The following is an 8,937-nucleotide window of genomic DNA, read 5'->3' as shown; positions in this document are numbered from 1 at the left end:
CAGGGACAGTGCTCAGGCTCTGAGTCCAAAGCCCAGGACTAGCAAACAACAACAACAACAACAAAAAAAAAATAGGTGGTGGTAGTTGAAGATCAATTATATTTGATTCTGAACCACCAAAATTGAGAGTCATATTTTTATATTTTCCTTGATGAAAACATTGAGGCTTTAGTGGTCAAATGGAAGAGTAATTAAAATGATATTATACACAAAAATAATTAAACAATAATATTCATTTAACCCAAAGCAGGAAAAAATGGTTAGGAGGTAATACCATTATTTTCAAGTATTAGGAAAGAAATAGCTTGGCCTTAAAGAAAGAATGTAAGATTTAAAGGCACAAACAAAAGCCAAACACCTGGGGCTGAGAATATGGCCTAGTGGTAAAGTGCTCGCCTCGTATACATGAAGCCCTAGGTTTGATTCCTCAGCACCACATATATAGAAAAGGCCAGAAGTGGTGCTGTGGCTCAAGTGGTAGAATGCTAGCCTTGAGCAAAAGGAAGCCAGGGAAAGGAAGGAAGGAAGAAAGAAAGCAAAAACCAAAAACCTGTGGCCAGATCTACAATCTGCTGCCCAGTGGGTACCTGCCCTCTATTTCCTCAACAGCCTCTAAGGCTCTGTGGTAAATGCAGAGCAAATATACTGTGTGGTATATGGGAATTAGTATGAGGTCAACTAATAAAATTTACTTTGTGCAATTAAAATGACAGGAGAATTCACTTAGCCTATTCTCTTTTTTCATTAATTAGTTTATTTATTGTCAAAGTGATGTACAGAGTTTCATTCTCTTTTAAATTAGTGAAGTGTAAAGAACTTACAGAGAAACACATTTTGGCATGATTATTTTAAGCATCAAGTGTGAGAAAGATGGTAAGCTATCACAGCAGTTGTTTCCCAACCTTGGAAGTGTTCAGCCCTAAACTTTCCAACCTCAAGGCAACACCAAGAAAATTGTGGCTTATGTGACAACTTCGATTTTGAGACTATGGAAAATAACTTTTTTCTGTTTTCTCTTATAACAGAGATGGCAGATATGGAGAAGAGATGACTGTGTCAAATAGAAGTTGATTAAAGACAGAATATATGTGTGTGTGTATTGCTCTGCTGATGTATATATAAATTAATATCAATGCTCTGTTGATATATATACACACTGTATATATCATTCTATTGATCTGATCGCACTAAGGAAAATAAAGGCCCATCTGAAATAAATCGAGTGAGAAAGAGCCATTATCTAGTATCAGGAAGAGAAAGGCATGACCTAAGCCTGGAAAATAAGTGCCACATTCAGAATACCATCATGATCAAAGCAGGGATGATTTTTGAGTGGACTGTGACCTCTCAGGAGACTTTCCTGAAGGATCCCTGAAATTAAACACTCAGACCTCACTTTCTGTTACCACTCAATGAGAGAGTCTTTGCTTTCTTCAGATGAAAATTTTAAATAGACAAAATGAAGTTTCTTTAGTGTGTACAGCTCTGAGTCCTGTGCATCAGCCTTCAATACCTCTGGACATCGACTACACCTGCCCAGGCCCCAGCAGGCAGTGTCAACAACTCTGTCAGTCATGGTGACCGCTTATCTCATGGCAAGTCTAGAGAGTTCTTCCAATGACTACACTCAGTTTTCTGCACTTCTGCCTTCAAAACTCTACTCCTTCTTGAATCTTTCAGCTACTTATAGTCCCTTGTCTCAGCTCTTCCTAGCCCCAGTCTTCTCAGTACTTCACATTCCTTTGCAGCCTCACTTCTTTGAAGCGTGCACCCCCATCAATTCTCTGGAATGCTTCAGTCACCATGAAACTGTTGGGTATGTCTGGGGCTAGCAGCCCCAGCAGGTGTCTGGCTTTTTTCTATTACCTGAACTAGTTGTGATAGAAACTACAAGTAGACAATGAAACCACTCTGATTAGACTTTCATTGCTCTGAGATTGTGTGTTTTGTTAAATAATTTAGGACAACTGGAACCTCTCAGAATTTGTCTGCAAACACATTTAGAGCTAGGAGTAAACTCTAGAGAATTAGGACAGACCTTAAAGGTTTATCAAGTTTCTTCACCTTTCCCAGATCAAGTAACGTAATTTTCACAAATATGGAAGGCAAAAAATAAATCTTCTCCTGAAGTCTAGTACTTTTAGTCCCTATGTCTATAAATCTTACTTTAGAATTTTGGTCCCCAGGAAAAGGACCATGAGTCTGAGTTGACCATAACTTTATGTGAACTACAGATTTCACCTTTATCTGTTGTCTCCTTCTGAGTTTTACCACCCATGGTTTGAGAGATTAATTTAACCCCAGAAACTCTAAACATAAATCTGAGGGTACTACTGCCTGATATGGAATCTATAAATTTTCTGAAGATTTTCTAAAATATTTCTCCCACAAAGACTAAATGACATTATGCACATATATTGTACACTAGTATCTCTCAAATGGTTGAATAATCACTAAGTTCTTAAAAGTATTTTGTGATACTATATTTTCTTTCATTTCTCATCTAAAATACTTATTATTTCATTCTCAGTCATTCAAGTGATCACCTTGACAATGGAGCACTGCTATGCAATTTTATTTTTTTATTTATTCTTTTTTAATTTTATTTTTCTTGTCAAGGTGATGTACAGAGGGGTTACAGTTACATACCTAAGGCAGTGAGTACATTTCTTGTCAAACTTGTTACCTCCTCCCTCATTTTTCTCATACCTTCTCGCCTCCCCAAAGTTGTACAGTTGGTTTACAGCATATTTTCTTGTAAGTATTGCTGTTTCATTGGCTTGGCTTTTACCTATTGTCTGACCATTTTGATGTTCCCCTCCCTTACCTAATTCTGGTAAATATATATACAATACCCAGGATATCAAAACCAAATACAGTGACAACATGGGTAAAACCATAGGGAAGAAAAAACAAAAGAAAGGGGCATGATTTCACATGGTATGTTGAAAATAACAACAATGATAAACCACTTATTTCCAAAACTTGGAGTTCATTTCACTTAGCACTCAATATATTATATGATCATTTGTACATAGGTATTGATCTAACATTCAATTTGCCAAAGACATTTGCTAAATAGGCACTGAAGTTGTCACTATTATTTTCACATTTAAAAAAAAAATATATTGATGAGCCTGGTTTCCATACATACCACTTAAATGATATACCTATCACTTCTAAAAGACTAAGAGAACAAGAAAGGAAGTAGTTTCTGTATCTGATTCTAGCAATATTAAGTTTCATATTAATTCATGTAAGCATTTATGTGGACAAGGCTAGAGCTAAAGCAGTCTATATATATATGTCATATATGTCTATTGTATGCAATTATTCTGTTTCATAAAATTTACAGTCTACTATAGTAGCAAAAAAATAAAAATATGCAACTATGTCAGCAAGATAATAATGGCATAATACCAAGGAAACACAGGCTAGTAGGACTTAATGGAGGTTTTAATGGGGACCCCATGATAATATTCACACAAGAAATGTAAACAGATACTAAGTGACATTGCAATTAAACTGGCTTTGAGTGCTGGTAGAATTTTAGTTAAATGTGAACTTTTATTATCACTAATGAAACTTGGTATAAATGCCATTTTGTAGAACATTCTAGTGTACACAGACATTCATTCTCTATGTAAATGAAATTAAAAATAGAATATTACTTAGAAGTAGAAATAGACCCAAGATTACATTCCTTCAGTAGTAATTCTAAATTATGCTATTTAATTTAGCATATCAAAATCATCTGTCACATTAATGTTTTAATTGCATTAGAACTATATTTAACATATATAATTGTAAATTATATTTGTATTTAATAACTGTATATAAGCTTCAGAAACTAGAGTCCCTAATGTCACTTATTTCAAAATAATTATTAATAAAATATTAGTTTTAACTTTATTAGAAAATATGCTTTATAAGTCTGATGAAAGAAACTAAACTAAAGTCAAGGAATTAGAGAGCATGGCTTAAGTGATTGAGTACCTAGCATGCACAGAGCCCTGAGTTCAAACCACTGTACCACAAAATATTAAGTACATAAAGTCATTATCTTTATGATTACTTCAACATTTCTATTAATGACAGAAATTATTTCACAAAACAAAATCTTCACAAATTCAACAACCTTCAAAATGTGAAACATACCATCACCACATGAACTTTCTTCCAGAATTTGGTGTTTATTGCCTTTTAACTTCCATTTTCTGTGCATATACAGGAAGTACACGCTGTGTGATATGTGATAATGACATAGGTATGAGGTCAATTGGAATTGCTACCTATGTACTCTTGTCTTGGACAATTCTTCCCAGCTTGGTTTATAATAAGTAAAACACTGCTTGAAAGCTGGGAACCAGTGGCTCAAGCCTGTAACCATAGCTACTCCCTAAGCTGAGATCTGAGAATCACAGTTTGAAGCCAATCCTGGGCAGAAAAGTCCATAAGACTCTAGCCTCCAATAAACTATTCAGAAAAAGACAGATGTGGTACTGTGGCACAAGTGATAGAGTGCTAGCTGTGAGAACAAAGAGCCTAAGGGATAGCACCCAGACTCTGAGTACAAAGCCCAGAACCAGCTTTGAAAACTTTTTAACATTAATATTGACTTAAAGTATCTAAAACATATTGCTAACATCTGTAAATCAATAACTAGCCTTAAAAACGCATTTAAAAGTATATTCCAAAGAAAATGTACCCATGACTAGTAGAAAACCATATGCCTAACAAGCACGAATGAAGTCTTGAGTTCAGACTCCAGTATCAGCAAAAAGGGGGGAGGGGGTTGTTGTGATTTATTTTCAATATTTTCTAATCTTTTGGGATCAACTTTACTTTTTAGAATGGTTTATAAATGCTTATTATTTACAGAGAAATTCAGAAGGAAGTATGATTGTAAACAGCATATTTTCCCAATTCTTAACACCTTACCTTTCGGCACAACAAGCTAATGTTGATGCATTATTGTTCATATTCATTCTGTATTCAGCTTCTCTTAATTTATTTAAAAGCACTTTTAGAAATTTACTATGGTTCAAATGTACATGGCTAGTTCATCTCAGTTTTATACTGACAACTCTGGGCACCATCTATTTCTGTTTCTCTGAAGCCTTCCTGTCTACCATGAACATATTCTTAGCTTCTCTGAACCCAATGTGCCAAGTTCTGGTACATATTATGTACACTTTCCATGTCTTTTTGAGCTCTTCTTGTTTTAGACTTTCCTAGTTTTGTTGTGCCATGACAGTTTCAGAACTGCTCATGGAAACCTTCCTAAGAAGTCCATCTCTTAGGGTGATTTGTGTTTTTCTCATTCATTCTGGGTTCCATGATTTTGGGATTAGGATGAGACAGACAAAGTTCCATTTTCACCACATTATACCAGCCACCTCTGTTGAGGTGATTTATCACTTTTAATAAGTCTGTGAGATTTCACCACTGTGGATTTACTCTCCCATCCCATCCCTTCTGAATCCAGTGCTCTGGGGAAGGGAGCCATGCACAGCCACAGAGGAGGGGTCTTTCTTCTTGAAGGTGTTACATCTAGATGTGTTAGCTAGAATCCTTCTTCGGCAAAGCCTATTTCTCTCACATGCATCTAGATATACAGCTTGCCAATTATTTGTTCATATCAGCATGACCTATGGATATTTATCTCATATGTTGAATTGTTTACTACTTTGGTCATGTTGTTGCTGAAATTATTCTGACTTTGGCCACAGTGTGTGTTTGATATAGTGCTAGCAATGTGATGTAAAGTGTTTGGGGACAGAGAAGAACTTCCTCATTTTCTTGAATTGCAAAATAGTCTATTCTCAACTCATTCATTTTTGGCCAGTACTAGAAACCCATTTGTCCAAGGAGACTCAAATATTTTTTCCTTTGAAAATGATACCAGAAACCAAGATCTGAGTGTCAGATTCTCAATAAATTTTAACAGTATAAAAGTGTCCCAAGGGCTGGGGATATAGCCTAGTGGCAAGAGTGCCTGCCTCGGATACACGAGGCCCTAGGTTCGATTCCCCAGCACCACATATACAGAAAACGGCCAGAAGCGGCGCTGTGGCTCAAGTGGCAGAGTGCTAGCCTTGAGCGGGAAGAAGCCAGGGACAGTGCTCAGGCCCTGAGTCCAAGGCCCAGGACTGGCCAAAAAAGTGTCCTAAGACTCAAGGTTTCTAAAGTACCAATTTCCTTAACTGGTGCAAGATTCATTTAAAAATTGTGAATAAATTATCCCATAGATACACATATGGGAGGAAGCAATGTACCAAGATGATCATAGGTGGAATTATTTTGAATTGCAGTTCTAAGACTTAGGGACCACTTACTCACTCTTCTCATTGACCAATAACTAGTGACTTTCATTTCTTTGTAATTTTCTCAAAAACCCAAAGATCTTGTAAGCAGAATGCAGCAAATAGATACATTTAGGTCTAAATCAAACTGTTCAATATTAATAGTGTCACAATATACAGCAATTATTTACTCAAGCACTATGACAATGTTTACAACCACTGAATTATTTAATTCTCACAATAACACTATAAAATTTGTGTTACTCTATTTCCAATTTAGAAGTAAGGAGACTACAACTGGGATTAATTTAATATGTGTGATGTTCTAAACAATATGGCCGACTCATGTTTTGTTCAAATTAATGTTACTTCCTATAGTTTTCCCTACCATGTGAACAAAAAATTATTAATGAATACTCTTGGGGCCTGTCTCAGGCCAAGGAGTTGTTCACTGGATCTTCTTTATGCCATGGCATCTCACAGTCATACTGTGAGGCTCAGTTTCCTGGCGACAAGCCATTCAGTTCTTGCCAAAGTTAAAGTGGTCCATAGAAACACTCTTCCAGAGCTGGTACAACAAAGAATAACAGCCAAAACATCAAAATAGTGAAAATAGTTTATTGTAGTTGGAATCTTACTAAGTACCAACCTAGATAATTAATACTCATCTTCTTGGGGCTGCAAATTTGCAAGGTTTTCACTAACCCATTTTTTAGGTGAGAAAATTTGCAAAGTTTTCACTAACCCATTTTTTTAGGTGAGAAAAGTGAAGCTTAGAGTGCTTAATTTTATTTTTCCAAAGTGATGCAAATTGTAAGTGGCAAAGACAGTGTTTGAAGCCACGACTATGATTCTGAGCCTAGTTTCTTAACTGATATAGAGGAGAACAGCAGTTACTGGCAAGTGAAGAGTGCTCTGGACATTTTTTCACAACTTAGAAACAACAAGTTTCTCTTCATTCTCAAAGTTGCAAATATTTTACAAATTTTATGAATCACCTTGCTTAAGCTATTGGATTCCAGACATTTTGTTAAGCATTTTTTTCTGAGAGTTTCTATGAGGGCGTTCTTGGAGAAAGATAAACATTCAAACTGATTAAGACAGATTGCTCTCCCTAAAGTGAATGGACCTTATTCAGCAAACAGAAATTGAATAGGTCAAAAGAAGCTAAACCAAATGGAACTCCTGGTCTTTTCCTGCCTTTGGACTCAAACCAAATACGAGACTTAAGAAATTGGATTCGTCCTGGAGGAGTACCATTGGGTCTCCTGATTCTCCAGCCTTCAAACCCAAAGTGAAGCTTAAGACAACAACTTTCTGGTGTCTCCAGGTTGCCTTCAGGGATGCAAACTCATTGCCTCCAACACACTAAACCCTACTAACCTCCCTGTAGTGTATCTTCCTCATTGGCCCAGCTGATAAAGTTAACAAGCTCTCTTTGTTAATAATACACAATGTGTATGAAATTATATAATTACATTATATAATATTATAATATTTTATAGGAATGCTAATCAAATTTAGATCTTGAATTAGCCAACACAGTTTTGTGTACCATGTGAGTTATACCCCTACACACACATCCTACAGAAACAATTTAGTCATTGTCCCTGTAAGGGGTCTGGAATGTTATTTTATAATAGATTATTGTACTCCATTTGTATGTTTTTATATCTGTGTACCATGATGGATCCCTTCCTAGTAATTCTTACTCAAAAGTAAATCATTAGCCAGTTGTTTTCCGTTTTAATTTGGGTATTTATGAGTCATATTCCAAGAAAAGTTTTATTCTTTTTGTCTGTTGTGGGGCTTGAACTCAGGGCCTGAGCACTATCCCTGAGCTTTTGCTCTCAAGGCTAGCACATTCCCACTTTGAGCCCCAGTGCCACTTCCAGTTTTCTGATGGTTGAGCAGCAATCCTCAGATCTTAGCCTCCTGAATACCTAGGATTACAGGCATGAGCCACCTGAGCTCAGATTGAAGCTGTGAAATTTTATTGAGATTGAATTGAACTTATAATATGGAAAGAAATAATATATCTATAATTTCATCTTACCATAAGACTATATTGGCCCTTCAATTTACAGTTTATTTATGACTTTTGCAATTACCTCCATGAAGAATTTCCACATCTTTTCTTCAGTCAGTTCCTGCTTGTGTTAAAATTTTTGTAGATATTAAAAATGGGATTCTTTTCTTTCAGAATTTCTAAATATTCTTTTGTATAAGACCACTTTTAATCCTGTATACTGTTCTTGCAGATGGAATGCATGCTGAACTTTAATAATAATTCTTATGATTTTCCTATAAAGTCTTAGATATTATTTAATATATTTATATTGTAAACAATCAGCATTTCAAGATAATAATAGCAATGGCATTTCTGCCATAGTTTTATTTTTTCATTCTTTTCTTTCTCTTTTAAATTATCTTTTGGTAGTTATACAAAGGAGTTTCCATTCAACAAAGTAGTTCATGAATGATCGATGTTATTTCTTTCAATATTCTCACCCATCCCTCTCATACCCATCCCTTCCCTCATCTTCTAAATTCTGTAGGAAATACACTGGATTCTTGATTGCATTCTCACTGTCTTCTTCTCTTCATTTGTCTGTCTTTCCTCTTGAGCCAA

Source organism: Perognathus longimembris, chromosome 9 (assembly GCF_023159225.1).
Source record: "Perognathus longimembris pacificus isolate PPM17 chromosome 9, ASM2315922v1, whole genome shotgun sequence".
In the NCBI taxonomy this organism is placed as follows: domain Eukaryota; kingdom Metazoa; phylum Chordata; class Mammalia; order Rodentia; family Heteromyidae; genus Perognathus; species Perognathus longimembris.
Note: the sequence above shows the minus strand (reverse complement) of the source record.